The sequence below is a fragment of the Paroedura picta genome, chromosome 4 (assembly GCF_049243985.1).
Source record: "Paroedura picta isolate Pp20150507F chromosome 4, Ppicta_v3.0, whole genome shotgun sequence".
NCBI lineage: Eukaryota > Metazoa > Chordata > Lepidosauria > Squamata > Gekkonidae > Paroedura > Paroedura picta.
In genome coordinates this window covers 27,588,089-27,615,056 of record NC_135372.1, presented here as the reverse complement: position 1 = coordinate 27,615,056, position 26,968 = coordinate 27,588,089, and the positions used below count along the sequence as shown (strand labels likewise).

Here is a 26,968-nt window from a genome sequence, read left to right as displayed (position 1 = left end):
CTCAAAGCTCGGCCACGCAACATGGAGAGGCTTGTCCTTGTAACAAAATGGCCAGGAAGGGAAGGGTTACAGCTCCCCCCCCCCACAAAAAAGCTCCTTGCTCCCTTTCTAGATAAAAGTAAAGGTATTCCCTGTGCAAGCACCGAGTCATGTCTGACCCTTGGGGTGACGCCCTCTAGCGTTTTCATGGCAGACTCAATACGGGGTGGTTTGCCAGTGCCTTCCCCAGTCATTACCGTTTACCCCCCAGCAAGTTGGGTACTCATTTTACCGACCTCGGAAGGATGGAAGGCTGAGTCAACCTTGAGCCGCCTGCTGGGGTTGAACTCCCAGCCTCATGGGCAAAGCTTTCAGATGGCTGCCTTACCACTCTGCGCCACAAGAGGCTCTCTTTCTAGATAAGGGAAGCTTTATCAGAGTCTGCAGTTTCACAACAAATGGAAGGGAATGTGTTAGGACTGCCAACCAGCCTGCCCCCCTCCCCCCCAGCCACTAGCAGGACTGGAGTGGGGTGAGGTCGCCATACATACCCAGGTTGGGAAACTTGTGGGGATTTGGGGATGGACTCTGGGGAGGACAAGGACCTCAGTGAGGTAGGCCATAACATCCCCCCTCCAAAGCACCCATGATCTCCAGGGGAACTGATCTTGATTGTCTGAACAAGAGCTGTAATTCAAGGGCACCCCCAAGTCCCACTTGGAGCCTGGGATTCCCAGAATATGTAGTTATAAGCAATTTTCCAGTTCATGGAATCCTTGAGTGGGAAGGGGCCAAACAGGCCATCCAGTCCCACCCCCTGCTCAATGCAGGATCAGCCTCAAGCATCCAGGATAAGGACCTTTCCAGCTGCTGCTTGAAGACCACCAGTGAGGGGGAGCTCACCACCTCCTGAGGCAGCCCCTTCCACTGCTGAACTAGACTCCTATAATCCTAGAGTGGGAAGAGGCCGCACAGGCCATCTAGTCCACCCCCTGCTCAATGTAGGATCAATGTAATGCATCCAGGATAAGGTTCTGTCCAGCTGCTGCTTGAAGACAGCCTGTGAGGGGGAGCTCCCCACCTCCTGAGGAACCCATTCCACTGCTGAATGAGATTCATAGAATCCTAGAGTAGGAAGGGGCCACACAGGCCATGTAAGTCCAGCCCCCTGCTAAATGCAGCCCCATGTTTAGGGCTTATCCTGCGTTGAGCAGGGGGTTGGACTAGATGGCTTGTATGGCCCCTTCCAACTCGATGATTCTATGCAGGATCAGCCTCAAGCATCCAAGAGAAGGATCTGTCCAGCCGCTGCTTGAAGGCCTCCAGTGAGGGGGAGCTCCCCACCTCCTCAGGCAGCCCATTCCACTGCTGAACTAGACTCATAGAATCCTAGAGTGGGAAGGGATCACCCAGGCAATCTGGTCCCACTGCTTGAAGACTGCGTTGCGGGGGGGGGGGGGGAGCTCACCCCCACCTGAGGTAGCCCATTCCACTGCTGAATGACTCTGACTGTGAACATTTTCCCCCTTATCTCTAGCTGGTACCGTTCTACATGTAGTTGACACCCATTACCGCAGGCCCTATCCTCTTTTGCCCTCCTCCAAGTGATGACCATTCAAATTCTTCAGGAGAGCAGTCCTGCTCCCTCTCAACCTCCTCTTCTCCAGGCTGAGAAGACTTTCCTCAGAGGGTTTCGTCCCCAGTTTGCCAGAGCTCTTCTTCAGATATAGAAAGCGGCTCTACTTGGGTCTTCCCTGCAATCCCCCAAAGTCCCTCTTAGTTTGGCGATCAAGAGCTGTGCAGGGTAATGTTCTGGAGCCAGCTGTGGAGCCCTGGGCTGAAAGCTCTTGGGATGGCCTCTTTGGACATGGAGAAATCCAACCTCATCAGCTCTCCTAAGGCATATGAAGAAGAGTTGGTTCTTCTGTGCTGCTTTTCTGTACCCGAAGGAGGCTCAAAGTGGCTTACAGTCGCCTTCCCTTTCCTCTCCCCACAACAAACACCCTGTGGGGTGGGTGAGGCTGAGAGAGCCCTGAGATTACTGCTCGGTCAGAACAGCTTTATCAGTGCCGTGGCGAGCCCAAGGTCACCCAGCTGGCTGCATGTGGGGGAGTGCAGAATCGAACCTGGCATGCCAGATTAGAAGTCCGCACTCCTAACTACTACACCAAACTGGCACTGAAATAGCAGCAGTACTGGGGGACTGGGGACTTCTGTGGGGGACCCCCTCATTTTCTTTCAGTCCAGCTCTCCTTCGCCACCACTGAGAAAACGATCCGTTATTGTGATGTCTCTTTCTTGCAAAATCTTTTGAGAAAACGCTCGATGCAGATGGGGCCCTGGCGGAGCGTGCAGCAGAATCGAAGACACGAGGGGGTGAGAGACCTGCACTCAGAAGGGCGAAATGAGTCCTTTTGACACGACCCGCCAGACGACATGGCGGGAGGCTTAATCTGTCTCTCTAAATTGCCACCCATTTTCTGCTCCTTCTCTGACAAGCGGGATAATTTTCACGCCGGTTTCCTGTCTGCTGAAACAGCTACCCAATTTCCCATTAGCACACTGGACTTTGATTTGACGTCTCGGGTCAATCCTTGAAGAGTCCCTCCTGGAGCTACATTCTGGGGTCCATTCCAGCTCTGCAGGGGGCCTTCTGACAGTGGCCCATTGGGTCCATGTGCTGATCAGAGACTCCCCTATGCACAGTTGTTTAAGAGGACACTGAGCCATGGGAGATGCGCCAGACAGGAGAATTCTGTCTCAGGGCTTGACCTGACGTGTGAGAAGAATGTTGGACTAGAACCAGGAAGACCTGAGTTCGAACCTTTATTCTGCCATGACACTTACTATGTGACTGGGCCAATTACATGCTCTCCACCAGGTCTACCTCAGAAGGCTGTTGTGAAGGCAAATGGGGAACAACTATATATAATGCCTTGAGCTCCTCCTCAGAAGAACGGTGAAATAAAAATGCAATTGATAGCCAGGTGGCAATTTTACTCTGTAAGCTCATTGGGGTGGGGATTTCTTCAAATTGTCCAGCAAGTTCACAATATCATACGATAATAATAAAAAATGCTCTAACTCTGAGGCATGCCATTCTGCTTGAGAGATGTATCAATGCCCTTTCTGGCCTGGTAAATGCCTGTGTTGCCAAAAATGGTTAGATCAGTGGTTCTCAACCTTTCTAATGCCATGACCCTTTAATACACTTCCTTATGTTGTGGTGACCCCCGACCATAAAATTATGCAAGGGTTCTTGCACTGAAATTAAACCGAAACTGACCAATGGCGTGAAGATCCATTGTTCATGATTGTATATAAGTTAGGTTTTTTTCTGGGGTTTCTCAGTTCAGTTCTGCTTCTTGTCCCACCATGCCGGTCTCACTCTTTTCCACTGCTCCAGACAGACAAATGCTATATTTCGATCTACCCTGCAAGGCTGTTGTGTAGATGGCGCCCCCTGGACAAGATGCTTGCCCTGCCGCAGCCCCTGTGAAAGGGTTGTTCGACCCCCAAGGGGGTTCCAACCCCCAGGTTGAGAGCTACTGGGTTAGATGGTCATTTTAAAAAGAGCAGCCCCCCCCTCAGTGTATGATCAGCCTCAAGCATCCAGGAGAAGGATCTGCCCAGCCGCTGCTTGAAGACCGCCAGTGAGAGGGAGCTCACTACCCCCTGAGGCAGCCCATTCCATGTCTGAATTAAACTCATAGAATCCTAGATTGGGAAAGGGCCACACAGGCCATCAAGTCCAGCCCCCTGCTCAATGCAGGATCAGCCTCAAGCATCCAGGTTATTTATCTGTCCTGAAACTACTTGAAGACCGCCAGGGAGGGGGAGCTCACCACCTCTATAGGCAGCCCATTCCATGGCCTGTGAAATTTTTTTCCTGATATCTAGCCAATGTCATTCTACACGTAGTTTAAACCCATTACTGCGGATCCTCTCCTCTGCTGCCAGCAGGAACCTTTCCCTGCCCTCCTCCAAGTGACAACCTTTCATAAGCAATCCTGTCCCTTCTTAGCCTCCTCTTCTCCAGGCTGAATATTCCCAAGTCCTACATCCTTTCCTCATAGGGCTTGGTCCTCATAGGGCAAGGATCATCCTCCTCGCTCTCCTCTGCACCCTCTCAATTTTGTCCACGTCCTTTTTGAAGTGAGGCCTCCAGAACTGCACCCTGGATTCCAGGTGGGGTCTGATCAATGTGGTCTGCAGTGGGACTACAGCATAGTGTGATTTTGATGTGATGCCTCTGTTGACACAGCCCAAGGCTGTATTTGCCTTCTTTACACTGTCTCCTCATATTACAAGTACCCCAAGATTACATTCACACACACACACACTGCTTTTGTCTGTCCTGAACCTACTTCCCATCAGGTTCACTGGATGCCCTCAAGTTCTAATCTTTCAGGAGAGGGAGAAACTGTCCTTTTTTGTCAACTCCCTCTGCCCTGCGTTCAGTTGCATAAACCTCAATCATGTTCCCTCTTAGTTGTCTCTTTTCTAAACCGGAAACTCCCAGTGACTCTTCAGCCTTTCCTCCTACGGAAGGGGCTCCAGCCCCCCAGTCCTCTTGGTCACCTTCCTCGGTACTTTCCCCAGCTCTGCAATGTCCTTTTGGAGACATGGGGGCCAGAATTGCACGCAGTTTGGATCCTTTACAGAGCTCCAACAACTACCTGCTGGTGGATTTCCTGCAGGGGGAAGAAACGTCCAGTGCTGTGGGGTTGCAGCCCTAAGCAGGAGACCAAAGCAAGTCCTTTGTGGGAAGGGAAGCTGGTTTCCTGGGTCCACAGAGGACACATTTTGGCATGTCGCCATGATCACAGGAGTCGGCAACACCTATGATGTGCTTGTTTTTGCAAGAACTTCCAGGGATCTTCAAGAGTGAATACCTGCTAGAGGCGAACAGCACCACTGTGCCTTCATGGAGGGCATCCTTTTCTTCTGTTCGCTCCAGGAGTTCCCGTCCTCGTTTCTGCCTTCACGCCTGTGATAAATTAGGTATTAAGATAACTGCTGTGTGGGGCAGGGAACGTTCAATCAGAAAGGAAGGAGGAGAAAAACATAAAAGGAAGTCAGTGCTGTCAAAGCTTTCTGTTTCCACTAGACATTGTTACCACTAGAGGTATATGCACTGCAGCTGGCAGGCTGTCTTTCTCACATCTGAGTAATTTCCATAGGCATCTGTATGGTCAGAGTGATAGTTCTGGGGGGAGAAAGGAAGAACGTAAGAGGAAGCTGTCAGGAACAGATTTGGGTCCACCTTTTACTTTTTCCCAGCAGGGGGCAGCACAATGCCTCTGGGAAGCCATAAGCTTCCTCCCCTGGGCTGAATCTGCACTAACTTTGTTTATTCTGTTGTGGATCCTGCTGAATTCAGATAGATTTGAACTCAGGTCTTCTTTTATTTCCCCCTCCCCCCCATTGAAACAGAAAAGTGTTCTGCACCTGATTAGGGAAACTCAGAAGGGAGGGGGACAAAGTGCAGCAGGAGCCTCTCTCTTTCTTTTCTTGAAGGGGGGGGGGATTAGAAAGCAGAGGAAGAGGAATAAATCCAAGAGGAAAATCTCTGCCGAGAGAAATTAGGGCTTCCCTTTAAGGGAAGCCTTGTAACCTGGGAATGAGGAAGCCTTTGAAGTGACGCCCTGGCCAATCAGGGCTTTTCTACAGCATTGGAGGCTGGAGGCAGCAAGTTATTTCAGGGAAAAGCAGAGCTGCACCTTTACTTATGGCAATTTTTCAAATATATCCACTTCCAGGCTATATCCACTTCCAGGATATCACAGGGGGAAAGGTAGGGTCACCCTGGATCAATTATGCTTGTTGAAGATGAAAAATTTAAACCGGCCAAAATCAAAATACAAATTGCATTGGAATAAAAGCGCCATGCAGATTCAGCCCAGGTTTCCAGTGTTCTGAGATACGCTGTCTCTACACACGGAGGTCCCATTTAGTTATTACCATTAACAGCTCAGTTCTCCACTAACATGTCTAATCTACATATTTGTTTGCTTGTTTGTTAAATTTCTAGCCCGCCTTCCTCCTTGGACTCAAGGTGGGTTACATATAAAAATCCCCATAAAACCCTATCCTAAAATACACACAAATACAAAAATTTACTAAGATGGCAAGTTTCCTCTTACCTCCTGCAGTCAGTGAACAAGGCCTCAACCAAAGACCTGGCAGAAGAGCTCTGTTTTGCAGGCTTGTGGAACATTGCTAGCTCCGTCAGGCCCTCCACCAGGAGCTCATTCCACCAGGTCGGGGCCAGGACTGAAAAGGCTCTGGCCTGGGTCTAGGCCAGGTCTAATCTCTCTGGGGCCAGGAACCACTAAAAGACTAGTATCCACAGAGTGAAGTGCCCTGTGGGGGGCATAAGCAGAAAAGTGCTTCCTCAGATAGGCTGGACCCGAGCCATGGATGGCCTTAAAGGTCAAAACCAAAAACGGGCAACCAATGCAGCTGCCTCAGCACTGGCTGGATGTGGGCTCTTCAAGGTGAACCAGTTAGCACCCTAGCAGCTGCGTCCTGTACTAGCTGGAGTTTCCAGATCAAGGGCAAGGGTAGGCCAGCATAGAGCGAATTACAGAAGTCCAGTCTAGAGGTGACCGCCACATGGATCACTGCAGCCACAGAGTCCAAGGGCAGGTAGGGTGCTAGTAGCTTCGCTTGACGAAGGTGTAAGATGCCGTGTGCGCTGCTCCTGAGACCTGTGTCTCCATCATGAGTGAGGCTTTCAGGATCATTCCCAGATTCCTTGCTGTGGGCCAGATGTTAAGTCGAGCCCCGGCAAAGGTAGGAAGGCGCACTTCCTGTCCTGCCCCTTTCCTGCTCAGCCACAGGACCCCCATCTGGGAGAGCCTGGGTTTCAGATGGCTCTGCTCTTAACCACCCATCCACAGACATCTGGCCAATGTATCTGAGTGGGGCTCTAGTAGCATTTCTGTGGTGGTGAATTCCCAAAATTCCCTAATGCATTGTGCATTCTAAACATTTTACCTGGGAACCCCAAATTCAAAGCCAAGGGAGGGATCTATTCACCACTAAGGCAATACACACACAATACAAACAATTCATAGTTTTAAGGTCAGCATTCCATCTGTAAGGAACTTTATGTTCTTTTCTTGGTTCCAAAACCTCCAAAATACTCCGTTGTTAGCCAGACCTCTGCTGGTAGATGCTAGGTGTGTAGAGAGGGGAGCCAAAGGCCCACGTGCCTGGCTGGGGTTGACTCCTCCCAGCTTGGGTGTGGGACTCAGAGCAGGGCAGTGAGGGTGGGCGCTGCCTTGGCGTTGGAGGGAGGGGCCCCTGCTGGATGGCAGGCTGTGATTTGTTGTCTCCTCTTTGCCAAAACAACAAAATCACTAGTCTTCCAATCAGAAGCGGGCCAAAAGCACTGGTCCCTTCGTGGCGCCTTTGGGCTGTCGTGTGCCTGGGCTTCCATTCCAAAGTGCGTCCTTGAAGTCCCCTCTCCCTAATTCTTCCCTGATATACCACAGTACTTTGCACATGCTCAAAGGCATCCTGGGTCATTACTCCCCACATGCTCTAAGGAGGGATCCTGCTTGCTATCAAGCCAACTCTGAGGAATTCTCTGACAGGGTGGGGGTGGGGGAGCTAATACCCCAGAGGAAAGGATTACAAATTCAAGGAGATCTGGAGAGACAGGGGTTGGCACAGTCTTTCAACTCAGACAACCCCATCTGCTTTAATAGGGCGATAAGAAGGCAGAGGTCTAGTCTTCCGTGGTACATTGCCCCTGTATAAGGAGGCTCCATGGCTGATGGGAGGGCCCATCTTTCACAGATTTGTCTAATTTAAGGCAATTCAAAGTGGTGAATATTGTTCCATCCTGTGGCAATCAGCTCCACAAACAAAACCTGTTCTTCGTGCCAAAACTCCTCCCTTGGCCAGTTTTGAATGTTCTCCCTAATTTTTATTGGAGGTCTCAGATCCTAGTGCTATGAAAAATGCACACATGCACATGCACACAATGGAAAGGAATTATACTATTCTACAAAGGGAAAAAAAGAGCCTCTTGTGGCGCAGAGTGGTAAGGCAGCCGTCTGACAGCTTTGCCCATAAGGCTGGGAGTTCAATCCCAGCAGCCGGCTCAAGGTTGACTCAGCCTTCCATCCTTCCGAGGTCGGTAAAATGAGTACCCAGCTTGCTGGGGGGTAAACGGTAATGACTGGGGAAGGCACTGGCAAACCACCCCGTATTGAGTCTGCCAAGAAAACGCTAGAGGGCGTCACCCCAAGGGTCAGACATGACTCGGTGCTTGCACAGGGGATACCTTTACCTTTACCTTTACCTTACAAAGGGAATAAAGTTTTTTGCAAACGCTGGCAGGGGCTCATGGGAATTGTAGTCCATGAACATCTGGAGGACCACAGGTTGACTACCCCTGCTTTAGACGGCCTGAGAGTTTGTTCTCTCCCAAAGATAATAGTGTATATCTGCCTTGCAGAGCTGTGAAAAGGATTACATATGAAATATTAATTGCGTGTCTGGAAACACAGAAGTAATGCTGTCTGGGATCACCAAGAGTCGAACTCGACTGAATGGCTATCATCATCATCATCATCCATGCTGTCTGGGAAAGCAGCGACTTTGAAGGATGTGATGCTCCCCACTTTGTGTAGCAGTTAAGAGTGGCGGCTTCTAATTTGGCGAGCTGGGTTTGATTCCCTGCTCCTCCTCCACAGGCAGCCAGCTGGGTGACCTTGGGCGAGTCACATGGAGCGGTTTCTCTCAGGACTCTCTCAGCCCCACCTGCCTCGCAGGGTGTCTGATGTGGGGAGAGGAAGGGAACATGATTGGAAGCCACTTTGAGACTCCTTTGGGCAGGGAAAAGCAGGGGGTTAAAACCAGCTCTTCTGAATTGTCTTTCAGTGCGTTTCAGATGACCTGTGTTTGGGATTCTACTGGCCTAGGTGGACCCTTGGCCTGACCCTGGAGAAATGGGATGAAATTAATTCAAAAGAAATTCCATTTAAACATCCGGAAAAAGTTCCTGACAGTCAGAGCGGTTTCTCAGTGGAACAGGCTTCCTCAGGAGGTGGTGGGTTCTCCATCTTTGGACATTTTTAAACAGAGGCTAGATAGCCATCTGACAGAGAGGCTGATTCTGTGAAGGTTCAAGGGGGTGGCAGGTTCCAGTGGATGAGCGATAGAGTTGTGAGTGTCCTGCATAGTGCAGGGAGTTGGATTAGATGACCCAGGAGGTCCCTTCCAACTCTATTATTCTGTGATCCTAACTGTGCACCAGCAGACATTCCTTTATTTCAGTCAATAGTGACAAAGCTCTGGCTAAGCCAGTGGGGGGTGGGTGGGGGGATAAGATTGGGCTATTTTCTGGTATGACACCTCACCCCTCCTCAGTGGACCCTAAGGGTTGCCAGCTCTGGGTGGGGAAATCCCTGTAGAGTTTGAGGGTGAAGCCTGGATAGACCTCAGCAGGATCCAAGACCCTGCAGAGCAGCCATTGTCTCCAGGGGAAGGGATCACCGTGGCCTGGTGATCAGTTATGATTCCAGAAGAGTTGCAGCCATGCCCTGGAACCTCAGCCCCAACAGGTCCCCATCCACAGTGGCCCCTGGCAGCTGCGTCTTCTCACAGTGAAGGGACCCCCCCGGGGTGTGGCGGACTCAGGAAGGGAAGGAAACGGTAACAGAAACTCTCAGATTCCAGAGAAGCAGAGAATAAGGACCGTGCAGTGGCCAGAAAGGCTCATTGGGTAACCCTGGGCCTCCTCCTCCCTTTCAGCCTAACCCACCTCACAGGGCAGTTACTGTGAGGTTACAGTGGCAAAGAAAAACATGATGTGAGCTGGGTTGGACCCCCTTAGGGAGGAAAGTGGGGCGTGAATTAAGAAATAATTCTCCAGAAGAGAATTTGAACAGGTCCCCGGATTCTGAGATTCAGCAGCAAAATGGCCAAGAGAGGTAGGGTTGCCAGTTTCCAGGTGGGGGCTGGAGATCTCCCACAAATGGTCTCCAGTTCCCCCAGAGAAGATGTCTGCTTTGGAATCTGGACTCGATGGCATTATGCCCTTATCTTCCTGACCCCAAATCTCCACCTCCCCCCCAAATATCCAAGTATTTCCCATCCCTATGGCTTTTCCTGTTTTACCCAAGAAACATCCCATCCCTATAGGGATGCCAAATCCTGAAGACATGAATGCTTCCCTTGGGACTGCAGAATATTATTTTTTAATTAATGAGGAGCAATTAAAGGATGCCCTTTCTGCCTTATAGCTGTCCATATTTTCTCCAGGTAGATGAGGCTCCCCTGAACCTCTCCTTCCCCCATGCTGGACCCCCCAAGACCTCTTTGCTTTGGGCTCTTCAAAACACTGCTTTTATGCAGGCTTCAGATCCTATGCTGAGTACCCTTTTTTCTTTCTCCCTTTTTTTTTTTGCTGGGGGTTTGGATTGGCCTGCCAATTGATCATCGCAGTCCCTTTGAGCTTCATCCCTCCCCCCCCCCCAGCCCCCAGAGCCCTCCAAATCAAAAACAGTCCTAGTGCAAATCCTTCCAGCATTATTCTTGAGGCTTAATGGCTCTCAAAGTGCTGGTTGAAGCTGCTTAACCACTTTGGGGGAAAGGTGCTTTTTGGCCTTTTGGCAGGTTATTGATGGCCTCATGACAGGATCCTTTGTTGAAGAGCTATTTTGTCCTGCCCGGTCTACAATTTTCTTCTTCTTTTAAAAAAATAGATAACCCTTTTGGGGGAGAGCGAGAAAGAGAGAGAGAGTGGCAGTAATTTTAGAATAAAATGCCCATCTCACTGTTGCCTGCACTAGCTTTGGCCGGGGACATAGAATGGGTGGGAGACTGTTCTTTGGGGGGAGTGCCAGATGAGCAGCCCTATTATGCCTCCTCCATTTCCAATCCAGCTTAAAGAGCCTTGGGCAAATGATGGGTCAAATGAAACAAAACTCACCGATCTCCACCCAGCATGGGCATGACCTCCTAGTTCGGAGGGAGGCTTGGGGAAGGGGCATGGAGAGAGGGTTTAATTCTTCCATCTCTACAGAGTTTCACTCTCCTGTGACCTCATTTAGCTTTGGGTCAAGAGCTGCAATTAAAAAGGCTGCAGCTGTCTTTTCCCCATCGCTTTCATTTATTTGAACATTCATAGCTCCACTGTCTCCTAACAAGGCTTCCTAGACCCCCCCCTCCCTGGCCACCAGCAGGAGACAGGGGGATCAGGATAGAATCAGAGAAACCTGGAGTTGGAAAGGGACTCCGGGGTCATCTAGTCCAACCTCCTGCACAATGCAGGAACTCACAACTACCTGCCCATCCACAGTGACCCCAATTTCATGCGCCAAATGATGCCCCCCAGAATCCAGCCTGGCCTGGAGGAAATTCACCTACCATCCCACAGTGGCAGGTATGCAAGGAAGGACCACAAGAGACAAACACTGGCACATCCCTTCCTGCCCACCCACTCACAGACTGCCTAAGTTCATAAAATCAGCATTTCCATCAAATCCAGTCTCTGCTTAAAAACTTCCAGGTAATGAGAACCCACCACCTGTTCCACTGAGGAATCACTCTGTCAGGAATGTTTAGCCAAAAATTCTTTTGAATTAATTTCAACCCATTGGTTCTGGTCCAACCCTCTGGAGCAACAGAAAACTACTCTGCTCCATCTTCTCTTTGACAGCCCTTCAAGTATTTGAGGATGGTTATCATATTACCTCTTAGCTGTCTTCTCTCCGGGGTAAACAGACCAACCTTTCCTCATATGACTTGGTCTCCAAACCCTTCTGCTAGATCCATTGAAAGACTCATAAGAATGAGTAACTTGATATCAACAGTGCGGGTGGTGAGGGTTAATTTTGATTAGGGGACACACACCCTTTGCCTTGCTCTGCACAGGACCTCTAACTAGTCTTTGTTTCCTTATTATTTGAAACATTTATGAGCTGCCTTTCTTGCTACTGGCGCTCAAGACAGCTTACAACATGGATAAAAATATATCAAATGAAATACATTAAAAATACCAAGGCCGACCAAGGTTGCTACCCAGAGCTAGGCAATAACTCTTCCTTCTGTGTAGTTAGTGGGAAAATATAATGAGCTTCCACCCAAGGAATGTGCCTTTATATATCAGGATGGTAACACTGAGAAAACCAAAGATATGATTTTATGACTGTTGTATTTACAGCTAGTTACAGCTGTTTTATCCTGTCTTGACTGACCCAGGGGCCACTTCAAGACTTGCTAAATTAAAGGATTGCCTTTCGGCTAGAAATAAGTATTCTATATTATTGCCAAATATGCAAGATTAGTGATTAAATGTAGGAGTTCCCGGATCTATGTAAGATTCTGGAATCCTTTAATCTGCACTATATTGTTGGATTCTATACTTATGTATTTTGAACTTGTCATTGACTGCAATAAACGGATCTGTTACTGGATCTATTGTTCTCTTGTCTTGAAACCTCCATGGGGCTGGCCAGAAGTCAGCTGTAGCTACTTTCCACCAGCAAAGGTGTTGAGAATTCATTACCCCTCCCTTTAGAACTACAGTTCCCAGATCCCCTTGGGGGAAAACAGGAATCAGTGAAATCTGAAAGAGAGCCGTGCCCATCAATGGGTTTAGACAACTGTAACTATTAAACTGAAGAGCCTCTTGTGGCGCAGAGTGGTAAGGCAGCTGTCTGAAAGCTTTGCCCACGAGGCTGGGTGTTCAGTCCCAGCAGCCGGCTCAAGGTTGACTCAGCCTTCCATCCTTCCGAGGTCGGTAAAATGAGTACCCAGCTTGCTGCTGGGGGGTAAAGGGTAATGACTGGGGAAGGCACTGGCAAACCACCCCGTATTGAGTCTGCCATGAAAACGCTAGAGGGCGTCACCCCAAGGGTCAGACATGACTCGGTGCTTGCACAGGGGATACCTTTACCTTTACCTTTACTAACTATTAAACTAGTTTAAGATAGCCTTACCCTAGCCAGGTCTTAGCCACTGTTTACAACCCAGTAGAAGAATGCTAAGCCTCTTATAAATGCAATGCAATATGCATTTTCTTTCTTTGTTAAAAATTCAAAAATCTGTATTTAATTTCTTATTCAGATTGGATAGTTTCATATTTTTGACCAGTAGAAATAGATGCTTTTAAAAAAATGTGATCCCATCTAGGTTGGGAGCCTAGCCCTGGCCTGTGAGACACGGGCATCTCCAGGGGAAAACTCCTAAGCTAAACTTACCTATAGCACAGGACATCCAGCAAGTCTAACCGAAAGCACATGAGCATTTCCTAAGTCTGGGATCCCTTTTCCATTACTAGCCAGAGCCAAACCTGGCTCATTTTGCACCCAGAACAAGAATATAAAATTGAACCCCCATGCTTTCATAGTAGTTATTCTGGGTAGAAGGTAAGTACATCAATAACAAGAACAATAATAATGAACAGCTATTTTAGAAAGGAGCTCTGTGTTCTGACATGACTTGTTCTTGAGAAAGCCATGCTGACACTTAGTAATACCAGCCACCTGCTCTACCTGCTGAAGGACCAACTGTGTGATGATTTGTTCTAAAATTTTGCCAGCTCTAGACAGCAAACTAATAGGTTGGTAGTTATCCGGATCCTCCTTTTCCCACTTCTTGAAGATGGGGACAACATTTGCCCACCTCCAATCTTCTGGAACTTCACCTGTTCTCCAAGAATTGTCAAAAATAATGGACAGAGGCTCAGAAATTACACCTGCAAGTTCTTTTAGTGCTCTTGGATACAATTCATCTGGCCCAGAGGACTTTGTTTAATTTAAAGAAATGATCCTACCATTACAGTGATCTTAGGCTGCAATTCCCATCCCTCACCATGTGATCTGATTTTGTCACATTGAGCATGATTTCTCTTGTGAGAGAAGATTACAGCGGAGTAGGAATTGAGCAGTTCAGCCCCGTCTTCATCACCTGTCAGAATTTCACTTTCTTGTTCCCACAATGGTCTTATCATGTCCTTATTCTTTTCCTTACTTTGAACATAACTAAAGCTTTTTTGTTGTGTTTAGCATTTCTTGCTAGCCTAAGCTCATACTGAGCTTTAGCTATCATTGCATTCTCCCTACAAGCCTTGGTTATTTGTTTATATTCCTCCTTGGTTATAAGGTCCTCTTCCCATTTAACTAAATGAATCTTTTTTATCACTCATCTTTTGAAAGCTGTTTACAGAGTCACCCTGGCTTCTTCAGGCTCTTCCCATTTTTTCGTTCTCAAGGGAATTGTCTGTGATCGTGCCTTTAGTATTTAACTTTTAAGAAACTCCCATCGTAATCCTTCATACTCGTCCTTCAGGGTTTTAGTTTTTGAATTTTCCTGTAAGCTAATAGTTCCCTGCATATGTTCCCTATAATGAGTATGGGTCATCCTTGGTACTTTGCACCAGACAGCTTGGCGTAGTTTGGTCTTCCCCATACCACCTTGGAAGGGCCTTCCTGTTAGGAGGGTTGTTTTGCCATCTTGGGTTGTTGTAATCATAATTATTGGGGTTTTAATGGGTATTTGATGGGGTTTTATTGTCTGGATAGTTTTTTATAACCCACCGTGAGCAAGTCTCCGAGACCAACGAGATATAAATCCAGTAAATAGATAAACAAATCTGCAGGGTTCCCACCTACAGTTCTTATCAACAACGAGAATTTATGTCTCGTTCTCCCATTTGATGTAGTTTAAAGCCCTCCTCACCAGGTCTGCAAGGCTCTTTACAAAGACATATTTTCCTACCCATGTGTGGTGCAAACCATGCCCTGAGAGAGGACCCTCATCACCTTAGCATGATCCATGGTCCATCAATCCAAACCTTTCCTGATGATGCCAGTGACGTAGCCAGTCATTTAGTTGCATTGTTTTTCTTTCCCTTCCTAAGCTACAGCCATTAACAAGGAGAACTGATGAAAATACAACCTGCACTCCTAGTTCCTTCACCTGTTTCCACATAGCGACTTTTAATATGCTCCTTGCTACACCGGGTAGTGCAATTTGTTCCCACATGAATGAGGAGGAAGGGATAATGATCCGTGGTATTTACAAGCCTTTCCAGCCTTTCTGGGCACCGTTGACAGCATATATCTGGGGACAACAAGTCTGGTCAACAAACTTTGGCTCTACCCCTCTCAATAGGGAATCCCAAATTACCAGCACCCATCTCCTACTACATTGGGGAGCAGGAGAGCTAATCCTCTCATGTGCAAGGACCCGTGAAAAGTTTCTTGAGCTTATGGGGCTGGGCGCTGGGGGAATAGCTGGCTAAAATCAAAACAAAACTCTGCAACATCAAGAGAACATCAGGGTTAAGGAAGTTCGATGTATATACCATTCCGCTCACATATGCAGTGGAGGTGAAAAATTGATTTCAACTATTGGACACAACAGATGCCTGATGAACTGTGGCAGGAAATTCAATCAACTGTTGTTGAAACAGCAGTTAAACATGTACTGCACAAGAAACCAGAATAAAGATCAAAATGGCTCTCAGATGACGAATAGCTTCAATAGAATATAATAGCTAAATGTAGAAAAGCAGCAAAAGCTGCAGGCAAAAGGGAGGAATCAAGAACATTAAATGCAGATTTTCAAAGGGCAGCAAGAATAGACATTGAAGCTTACGAGAATCAGAAATGAAAGCTGTTAGAAGATTGCAAAAAGGGACACATGAGAAATGCTTTCGCACAGGTTCTGAACGTCGCTTACTACTTGCTGAAGCATTATCAAAGATAAACAGGGGAAGGAACTGACTGACCAAAACAGCATCAAGAACAGGTGGCAGGAATACACAGAAGAATTGTATGCATGCAGAATGGAAATTTGCTCTTTTCAAAATGAAAAAGAAATAGAAATAGAACTTGAACTGGCCATTCTTGAGGAGGAACTTGAATGAGGGTTGAGTCAATTGTCAAAGAACAAGGCCCCAAGCATTGACATCATATTCATGGAACTGCTGAGATGGGTTCCAATCAAAACCATGACAGCTTTGTACCAGAAAATCTGAGAAACTAATAACTGGCTAGAGGAGTGGAAATGATCTGTGTTCATCCTACTACCCAAAAAGGGTGACTCAAAAAACAGTTCCAATTACCATACAATAGCCCTCATTTCCCATGCTAGTAAGATCCTGCTTAAAATCATACAACAACACATAGCAACAACCATTGAAAGGGAATTACCAGATATTCAAGCTGTTTTTCAATGGGGGTGTGGGAACTCGTGATCACATAGCAAACCTGCCCTGGATTTTGGAAAAGTCATGGGTTTATCAGAAGGATGCCCACATCTGCTTTTGTTGGCTCCAAGAAAGCTTTTGATTGTGTGGATCACAAAATGTAGGAAGCCCTGCAAAATTTTGGGGGTGCCAGTGCATTTGATCAAATTGATGCAGTAGGGCAGAGAGGCCAAGACCTTTTTAACATCAGAAGAGCCCTGCTTGATCAAGACCAGTGAGTATCCATCTAATCTAGCCTCCCATCTCACACAGTGACCAACCAGTTCCTTTGGAGAGCCAGCAGCAGAGAATGGAGGCTGAGGCCTTCAAAAGAACATCAGAAGAGCTCTGCTGGATCACACCAGTGGTCCATCTAGCCCAGCATTCTGGGCCAACCAGTTTCTCTGGAAGACCAACAACAGGCAGGCAGGCCAAGGCCTTCCTAAGAACATCATAATAGCACTGCTGGATTGTACCAGTGATCCATCTAGTCCAGCATCCTGTCTCACACAGTGGCCAACCAGTTCCCTTGGAGGGCCAACAATAGGGCAAAAGGGACAAACAGACCTTGGGAAGGCTGATTTGGGGGGGGGCAGTGGAGAAAAGCTGATCCACTTAAGTAGCACTGCCTCATTAATTGTGTAATCCTAAACAATCTTATTTCAGTTTAATGCTGAGTCCTGTTGGGCATTGCTTAGGAAATAGGATGCAGAGAGTTCATCACCTTTTTGTTCAGTCCTCTACAAAGCACATGCCAGGCATTCAGCAGCCAAATTAGTGCTGGAGGAGGAGAAACCACCTTTGTGGAAGGTTTCAGTATTAAAATGTCAAGGTTCATATGGCTACTTTTTTGAAGAGTATAAAGTTATCTATTCCTGGCATGACGAAGCAACAAAAGCCAGGACTGAGCTGTGGAAATGAAGCAGAATCAAAATCACACAGTGCTGGAAGAGACCACCAAGGGCCATTCAGTCCACCCTCCCCTCAACACATGTCTTCGTGGGCAGGGGTAGTCAACCTGTGGTCCTCCAGATGTCCATGGACTACAATTCTCATGAACCCCTGCCAGCAAACACACAGGTTGACTACCACTGTTCTTGGGGACCTAAGCATCACCCACTCAGGTGTGTGTGAGTGTCTTGCATAGTGCAGGGGGTTGGACTAGATGAACCAGGAGGTCCCTTCCAACCTTATGATTCTATGATTCTACGTGTACATCCAGTATCCCCCTAAATACTTACATTTAAGGCATCACAAGACTAGTCCTTGTCCTTCCCTCCTTCTGTCCCACTTAAGGTTCTCTCTTAGTGCTTTCCCTTTTTATTCTAGTTCCATTTCATTTACTTCAGTTTTCTTCTGACCTTCTCCCCAATGGAGACCAAAATGGCTTTCCTGAATGATCCTCACAACCCTGAGAGGCAGACTGGCAGAGAGGGTGTGATGGGTCCAAGGTGACCCAACACGCTTCTCAGAAATGGCAGGACTTGAATCTGGCTCTTCCAGATCCTAGTCCTGCAGTCTAACCACTACACCACGATGGCTCTGCCTTTTCCAAAAGATTGCGCCGGCTGAACGATTAGAACAATGTTAGGGGCCAGTGACACCTTGTAGGCTGACAAAGTTGAATTCTGAGGGGAAGCTTTCAGGTGCACACAAAAGCTTTTTTGGTCTGAAAGGGGCCTCTAATCGTGTTCTCTTGCTTCGGACCAACACAGCTATCCACCCGTGAGTAGAATCCATTTAGTGTAGTAGTTAAGAACAGAGGCCTCTAGTCTAGTTTGATTCCCCATTCCTCCTCCACTTGAAGGCAGCTGGGTGACACAGTTCTCTCAGAGCTCTCTCAGCCCCACCCACCTCCCAAGGTGTCTGTTTTGGGGAGAGGAAGGGGAGGTGATTGGAAGCTGCTTTGAGACTCCTTCGGGCAGTGGAAAGCCAGGTATTAGCCTAGCCTCGACCAGGGCCAGGGCCTTTTCGGTGGAATGAGCTCCCGGGAGACCTGCGGGCCCTGCGGGACCCTTCAACGTTCCGCAGGGCCTGCAAGACGGAGCTCTTCCGCCAGGTCTATGGTTGAGGCTGGGGCTGCTGGGGTACATCGACTGCTCTCCCCCGGGCTTCTTCTTGAACATCGTTGACCTCTTTCTCCTCCACCTCCCCTTTTTCAGGAAGGGGGGTAGGAAGGGGATCTTATTATTGTGCCGCCATGTTGTGACATTTTAAAGTCTTTTAATGGGAGTGTTAATGGGGTTTTTAAGACACTGTAACCCGCCACGAGCCATTTGGGAGTGGCGGGAAATAAATCGAAATAATAATAATAATAATAATAATAATAATAATAATAATAATAATAATAATAATAATAATATAAAACAGTTCTTCTTCTGAATCTAACCAGATGAATCAATACAGCCTGTTTCCCTTTGGGAAGGGACGGATTTTTCATGTTGTGATTCTTTCTTTTTTCCCTGCCACTACTTTTCATGTTTCTGCCCTGCATCTCCTGGGCTGCGACTCTTGCCCTGAATTTTCCTTCTACTTTCCAGACAGCGCTTCCGCCTGCTGTCCTCCCCTTTAGCAACCAAAACTTTGTTATTTCACAAAGACTTTTAAAAACAAAAATTCGCAATCAAATGTTTTTTATTTCTTCTCTCGGCTCTTGGTGACTTTCTAACCTGGGTTGTATGCACTGATTGGGGTGATTTTTGCTTTGTTCTTAATTCATTCCTCCTGCATGTGAATTGCCTTGGCAAAGAAATAGCTACAGTGAAACGTCCTCTCTGAGAACAATGAGGTGGATCTGAAGCCCTTTGGCTAGGTCAGGATGGGATGGATAACTCTACTTCAAGTTTGGGCATAGGAAACTAACTTACAACTAGTTTTGCTAGCTCTGGGTGAGACATCCCTGGAGATTTTAGGAGGCAAACCCTGGAGAGGGCTGAATTTGGGGAGTGGGAGGAACCTCAGCAAGCGAATATGCCAGAGATGCTACCCTCCAAATAGTCATTTTCTCCAAGGGAACTCACCCCTGGGTCTGGAGATGAGCTGTGCTTCTAGGAAAGGTCTACACCAGGGTTGGGCAAACTGTGGCCCTCCAGCTGTCCATGGGCTACAATTCCCATGATCATGGGAATTGTAGTCCATGGACAGCTGGAGGGCCACAGTTTGCCCTGGTCTACACTATAAGATGTTTCTGCCGTGGAACAGCCAGAATTCTGTTTTGATGGACAGAGCTGCAACATATTTACAACAAGCAATAAGAACACAAGCATTCTACGTTTAATTTTGCAGGTATTTCCGGTCACTGGATTATTTATTTCTTCTGTTTTGCATGCCAGCAAAGGTGCCGTTGTTGTTGTGATTCCAGAAGAGCTCTAGGCACTACCTGGATGCCGGCAAGCCTACATCGATACATTCGATCGGCTCGCTTTGTTCAGTATCTTCTTCCCTGATTGGCAGCAGTTCTGAAAAAGGGCTTCCTCACTGCTGTTATTGAAGAGCTTTCAAATGGAGATGCTGGGGACTAGAATTGCAACCTTCCCAACCCACGGCAAGGGCTTTGACTCACGGGATTACAGCCCCCCTGGCAACCATTGGCTCCCCTCCCTGCTGAGTGGCAACACCTGTCTGAGGCTCAGGTAGAGAAGATGTTTCCCCAAACCTGCTTCTGGAGATCCTAGAACTGGAGACAGAGGGGCTGAACTTTGGGATCTTCTTCATGCACAGCCACCGCTCGACCCTGGAGACTCATCTGCAGGACAAAGGGAAACCCATATGAAAACAGGACACTCCTGTAGTGCCCTACATTTATGCAGCTCAGCCTTGCTTTCTCCGACTGTCAGCTGACTGGGATCTCAAGTACCTGTGGTCCAAAGTGTCCACTTGCCTCTATGCCATCCCCACCCCCAAGTGAAAGTTACTGCAGTGCTGCTCCGTGGGGGAAGGGTGGGGGAAGGGAGAGCCCTCCAGGAACCTGAACTAGGCTCTGTAGGAGCAAAAAGACAACTGCTTGGCTCCCCTGAGGGTGCCTTGTGGGGATTTTGAAATTCAGCATCGTACAGCCAGTCTTTTAAGTTGCTTTTGAATTCTGTTTGAAGACAAGAGTGTTTTCATTAGAACAACAAGAGGTGTGTTTGCCTTTTTGGGTATCAGATTAACAGTTTGGTGTAGTGGTTAGGAGTGCGGACTTCTAATCTGGCATGCCGGGTTCGATTCTGCACTCCTCCACATGCAACCAGCTGGGTGACCTTGGGCTCGCCATGGCTCTGATAAAACTGTTCTGACTGAGCAGGAATATCAGGGCTCTCTCAGCCTCACCCACCCCACAGGGTGTCTGTTGTGGGGAGAGGAAAGGGGAGGCGACTGTAAGCCGCTTTGAGCCTCCTTCGGGTAGGGAAAAGCGGCATATAAGAACCAACTCTTCTTCTTCTTCTTCTAACAGCAGGGGATGTAAAATTATCTCAGGTATTCAGTGCTCATTAAAACTTCATTTCATGTTTCTGGGTTCAGTGTTAGTCATTAACTTGTGGAAGAAGAAGAAGAAGAAGAAGAAGAAGAAGAAGAAGAAGAAGAAGAAGAAGAAGAAGAAGAAGAAGAAGAAGAAGAAGAAGAAGAAGAAGAAGAAGAAGAAGAAGAAGAAGAAGAAGCTTTCAGGGGCGTCTGTCTGGCTACTGTGGGAAACAAGGCACTGAGCTAGATGAATGATTGGTATGATCCAGTGCAGCTGGATTGTAATATGTTCATCTGCCCAGCTGCTGCCCCATTGGTTCATTGCAAATCTATAAGAGAGCTGTTTACTGATTTATGGCAACCCCGTCAGGTTCTCAAGGCAAAAGATGAGCAGAAATTAGGCTTTTCACTGCCTGCCTCCAGGGAGTGACCCTGGACCCCTTGGTGGTCTCCCCTGCAAGTCCTAAACAGAGCCAACAGGGCAGATCAGAAGAGAACAAGCTAGGCAGGGCAATCCAGGTCAGGGCTACAATACATAGGTATATATATTTAAATATCGATATGAGAGCCAGTTTGGTGTAGTGGTTAGGAGTGCGGACTTCTAATCTGGCATGCCGGGTTTGATTCTGCACTCCCCCGCATGCAGCCATCTGGGTGACCTTGGGCTCGCCACGGCGCTGATAAAACTGTTCTGACCGAGCAGGAATATCAGGGCTCTCTCAGCCTCACCTTCCTCACAGGGTGTCTGTTGTGAGGAGAGGAATGGGAAGGCGACTGTAAGCCACTTTGAGACTCCTTTGGGTGGAGAAAAGTGGCATATAAGAACCAATTTTTCTTCTTCAGTAAACATATAAGAACCAATTCTTCTTCTTCAGTAACATCAGGGCTCTCTCAGCCTCCCCTCCCTCACAGGGTGTCTGTTGTGGGGAGAGGAAAGGGTAGGCAAATGTAAGCTGCTTTGAGATTCCTTCGGGTAGAGAAAAGCGGCATATAACCAACTCCTCCTCCTCCTCCTCCTTCTTCTTCAATTTTTCATGGACCGCTTTGAGAACATTAGTTAGGAGAACATCTCAAACTGTTTTCAAATAACAACATTAAATGCTGGACATTTTGCAGGGTCTGAGGAAAGTTCATGCAAACTTCTCTGAGCAAAGTTCATGCAAACACACACACGGAACCAGAAGGGGGATGTTATTTAAACTAGCGATCCCCAACCTGTGGGCTGCGGACCACATGTGGTCCTTCGACTAATTGGAGATGAGCCCCGAAAGATGCCTTCCCCCCCCCTCGGCCCTTTACTTCATCCCCCCCCCAGCCCTTTACAACACACTTCATTGTTGTGGCGTGTCTGTATCTTATTTTGAAGGGATGTTTAAACATTAAGAGAGCGTTAGGGCAGTGGTTGAGAGTAGAGGAGTAAACTACCCCCCCCCACCGGACCTCAGTAAAAGGCATTGAGTGGTCCCCGGCATTGAGTGGTCCCCAGTGATAAAAAGGTTGGGGACCACTGATTTAAACCACACCAGCCGCTCAAGAGATCAAGAAGTTCACTCTGTAGAGCACCCGTGAGAACAAGATGTTCCCAAAAGGCTAAAAGATCCTCCTCCTCCGATGGTTGATTAATTGGCCAAACATATCATGATGAGAAGCCACGTTGGTCTGTTGGGAGAAGCAGCAAAGAGCCGGAGTCCAGCAGCAGCCTATTACAGACTAACACAAGTTGTGGCCGGGGAGGAGCTTTTCTGAGTCCCTGCTCCCTTCTGCTCACTTGTTCACATACCTGAAGATATGAACAGGTACAACTGCTTTCTAACACATCCACCCTATTCCCAGTCTTAATTCAGCACAAAACTGAGACAAGGACCTGATAAAGAATCCCAAAATTCATTACAGAACTGCCCTGATCTGCAAGGGAGGGCAGTATATTAATGTTAGAAAACAAACAAGTAAACAAATAAATAAATTAGGATCTCACTAGGATCGCCCTTGGAAGCAGACTGGCAGGATCTCATGTGAGGAACTCCATTTGAACTTAACCACTTTTTAATTTTTTTAAAAAAGCAAACTCTTCGCTAGTTAACTTTTGGACCTACCAAGGACTGAATTGCAGCAGAAGGCAGGATAAATCTCCCTGAAAAAGTTCCTGAAAAGCAGAAGGGTCCCAGGATCAGTTTCCAGCATCTCCAGTTCAAAGGATCTCCTGGGGCACTTGATGAGGACGATCTCTCCACTTCCTGAGATCCTGGAGGTGTGCTGACAGTCAGAGCAAATGCTGCCCAGCTTAGATGGCCCACTGGGTGACACAGTACAAGGCAGCTCCATTGTTACCCCGGAGGGACACAGCTTTAAAGAACGGCCTGAGAAAAACGGCTACTTGAGCTGTGCTGATTAAGATCCTATATGCTCATGTGGGGCTTGTCATTTTTCCATTTATAAATACGATGAAAAGTCCTTTGCACCTTTCCCTGCCTGAACCTCTGTTTTCATTTCACTCCTGGAAAAAGAACTTGGCTTGGCCAAATGAAGACTTTTATTCACCCAGAGTCTCTAGACAGTCTGCACCTTGACCGGATCTCTGAACCCAGCCATCATTATCTTTCCTAAATTGTGGCTTCACTTTTGGTTGAAGCTGTTCATGCCCTCTGGGTCTTAGTGGGGAAAACCTCTCCTCCTGCTCCCCCCCCCCCAATCAGGCCATAATCAACTTCCTTATGCGTAAAGGAGGCTTTTGGGGGTAGCTCAGAACTCTGCCAGCCTTCTGCGCAAGAGCTCTGTGCTGCTGGAAAATCTCCTACAGCCGCTACAAACATTGCAATTCATTTGTGTGTTGTGCTTCATAATCAACCTTCTTTGAGAGATGGAGCCTCCCCTCCCGGCCTGTTTCAGAGCTGTCCCGGGTGCTGACGCCTCTTAGTAGCCTGCCAAGGGGCTGTCCGTGGTTCTGAAAAGTGTGCCAACAGCTGGAGAACGCAGTAGGATGCATTTCTAGGTTCCTCAGAGCATGTGCAGAGTTCCCTGAGGCAGGAAGGAGTCAAAGGAGTCCTTAACCCCTAGTAATAATGACTACTACTACTACTACTACTACTACTACTACTACTACTACTACTAATTTCTCTGTGATGCATGCAGGGATTCACAGACCAGCAAACAAGAGGGCGGCTGTGTTACAAATGAGCAGAGCAAACGTGGCGTGTCGCCTCTGCTAGGACAGATCTGTTCACCTAGAAAACGCGGTCAGGTTTGGGTTTTTTTGTTTGTTGTTATAATGGAAAGCCCCAGCCGCCCCTCCTGGGATCTGAAAACAAATGGATTGCTGCCCTGAGGAGCCTACAATCTCCGTTTTGCCCCAGAGAGAAAGACGGAGCCAAAGGGGAAGGGGGAGGAAGGAGGATTTGCAGCGAGGGCTGGTTGGTGCACGTTGTGGAGATTTTAAAACGAGAAAACAAATCAGGGCAACCAAGCAACTGAGGGGCACTACTGACCCCCCTCCCTTTTACTCTCTCTCTCTCTCTCTCTCTCACACACACACACACACACACACAAACACACACACACACGCGCTTGTAAGGAGAGGCGGGTGTGACAAAAGGTGGGGACCGAAGGGCTGGGCAGGAGGAAGGGAGAAGGCTGAAACTCTGCACACCGCAGGCTACAAGTGGTGCCCCCCCCCCCCGAGGACCAGCGGACTGGAAAATGGAAGGGACACATGGAACCCCTTCCCATCCCTTCCCCCTCCCTAGATTCCACCCCCCAGCCCCACACCTTGCCTTAAGAGAGGGGGGGGGGAATCCAAGATCTCACCTGTCTCTCAAAAGTCAGCTCTTTTGCCGTCAGCAGATAGCCAGAAAGAAGATCCAGTTCGGACTCCGCCTTTTTATAGACTATTCGAGCTCCGGCAGGGCGGGGGCCTTGGCCAGGAGGGTTTTTTCTTGTTTTAATGCAACCAATAAGTTTCTTGCAATCCCCCCCCCTTCTTTCCTCTTATTATGGCAAAGGCACCCGATTACATCATAGATAGTAACCTCTCTTTCAGAATAAGAGTCTCCTCCCACCCAGAGCGGGGGGGGGGAGGGCGACATTAGAGGAAATGCAGCTAGCAACAGGTCTAGGGAAGCGTGTGGCTGTTTAGAGAGGAGGGGGAGGGCTGCAGGAGGAGGGCATTTGTGACATCAAGACTCAATGACCCCACCCCTCAATTTCCACGCTATTTTGGGAACTTTTCATTGTGGTCTGCAACCCAAAGGTGCTTGCCTCCCCATGTTAGGAATACATTCCAGTTCTCCAGACGGCGAGGGGGGGGGGAGCCTTGGGGGACGGGGGCAGCCCGGTGCTACCATGTTAGCACCTCTACTCTGCCTAGAGGGGCTTGCTGCCCCCTTTCTGGGCCAGAGAGCTCATTCTGAAGTGGCTGTGAAAGGATTCGGGAGTCTGGCAATACCTAATGGAGAACCTGGGTTCGTTCCAACACCCAATGCCAGCAGGAGGGTCAAAGGGGCAGGGGGAGAGGAAGTCACTCAAGGCTGCCCCAGGATCCAGAGCAGAGTTCAATCGCAGCATCAGTGATCCCAGCAAGGGGAAGTGGCAACGGGGCAAGCAAAAGCAGGAAGGTGGTCAAGTTGCAGGCTTTGCTAAGGTGGGTTAATGGTAGACATGGGGGGGGGGGAGAGACGTGTTGGTCTGAAGCAATGGAACAAAGTTTGCATCCAGTGGCTTCTTTGAGGCCAACCAAGTCTCATTCTGGGCACACAGAAACGCATGTCCAGAATTAAAACGGGTTGGTTTTAGAGGAGCCGCTCGGCTCTTGGGATTAAGAGCAAAGAATCGCAGAGTTGGAAGTGGACATACAGGCTGTCTAATCCCCCCACCCCCTGGCTCAATGCATGGCAGAAATGAGAGCCAGGGTCAGGGAGTGGTTAGAATGCCAGAAGAGGGGCTGGAAACTCACATCCATATCCTCTGCTCTGCCTCACAAGCCTGACTGGGTGACCTTGGGCCAATCGCATACCCCCTGCCTAGCTTACATTACAGAGGTGCTGTGGGGATAACATTCAGGAATCTTAGAATCCAAGAGTAGGAAGGGGCTACACAGTCCCACCCCCTGCTCAGTGCAGGATCAGCCTCAAGCATCCAGGATCAGTCTCTGTCCAGCTGCTGCTTGAAGACAGCCAGTGAAGGGGAGCTCCCCACCTCCTTAGGCAGCCCATTCCACTGCTGAACTAGACTCAGAGAATCCTAGAGTGGGAAGGGGCCACACAGGCCATCTAGTCCCACCCCCTGCTCAATGCAGGATCAGCCTCAAGCATCCAGGATAAGCATCTGTCCAGCTGCTGCTTGAAAACCTCCAGTGAGGGGGAGCTCCCCACCTCCTTAGACAGCCCATTCCACTGCTGAACTGAATGAGTCTACTCATAAAATCCTAGAGTGGGAAGGGGCCATGCAGGCCATCTAGTCCCAACCCCTGCTCTATGCAGGATCTGCCTCAAGCATCCAGGATAAGGATCTGTCAAGCCACTGCTTGAAGACAGCCAGTGAAGGGGAGCTCACCACCTCCTTAGGCAGCCCATTCCCCTGCTGAACTAGACTCACAGAACCCTAGAGTGGGAAGGGCCACACAGGCCATCTAGTCCCACCCCCCGCTCAACGCAGGATCAGCCTAAAGTATCCAAGGGAAGGATCTGTCCAGCCACTGCTTGAAGACAGCCAGTGAAGGGGAGCTCCCCACCTCCTTAGGCAGCCCATTCCCCTGCTGAACTAGACTCATAGAATCCTAGAGTGGGAAGGGGCCATGCAGGCCATCTAGTCCCACCCCCTGCTCAATGCAGGATCAGCCTCAAGGATCCAGGATAAGCATCTGTCCAGCCACTGCTTGAAGACAGCCAGTGAAGGGGAGCTCACCACCTCCTTAGGCAGCCCATTCCTCTGCTGAACTAGACTCACAGAATCCTAGAGTGGGTCCACACAGGCCATCTAGTCCCACCCCCTGCTCAGTGCAGGATCAGCCTAAAGTGTCCAGTTGCTGCTTGAAGATGGCCAGGGAGGGGGAGCTCCCCTCTCCCTTAGGCAGTTGATTCCACTGCTGAACTACTCTGACTTTTGAATTCCCCCCCCCCTGATATCTAGCCGATATTGTTCTACATATAGTTAAACCCCATTATTGCAGATCCTCTCTTCTGCTGCTCTCCTCTAAGTGACAACCTTTCAAATACTTAAAGAACAATGTCAGACACTCTGTGCCTGCATTGGGGAAAAAGTTGGGGTATAAATAGCCTGAAGGAATAATCAAGGAAGAAATGCACTCCTCTAAGCACACCGCATGCACACAAGTCTTGC

General features: G+C 48.5%; 1 long non-coding RNA gene across 1 annotated transcript; it reads right to left on the bottom strand.

Annotated features, from left to right (window-relative positions):
- Window positions 1–19,467: 19,467 nt before the first annotated feature.
- Window positions 19,468–24,748, bottom strand: LOC143835016 (uncharacterized). Its single transcript, XR_013229966.1, has 2 exons — window positions 24,440–24,748; window positions 19,468–19,940 (listed from the first exon to the last, which is right to left on the bottom strand). It is a non-coding gene; the product is annotated as an uncharacterized LOC143835016 (long non-coding RNA).
- Window positions 24,749–26,968: the final 2,220 nt, after the last annotated feature.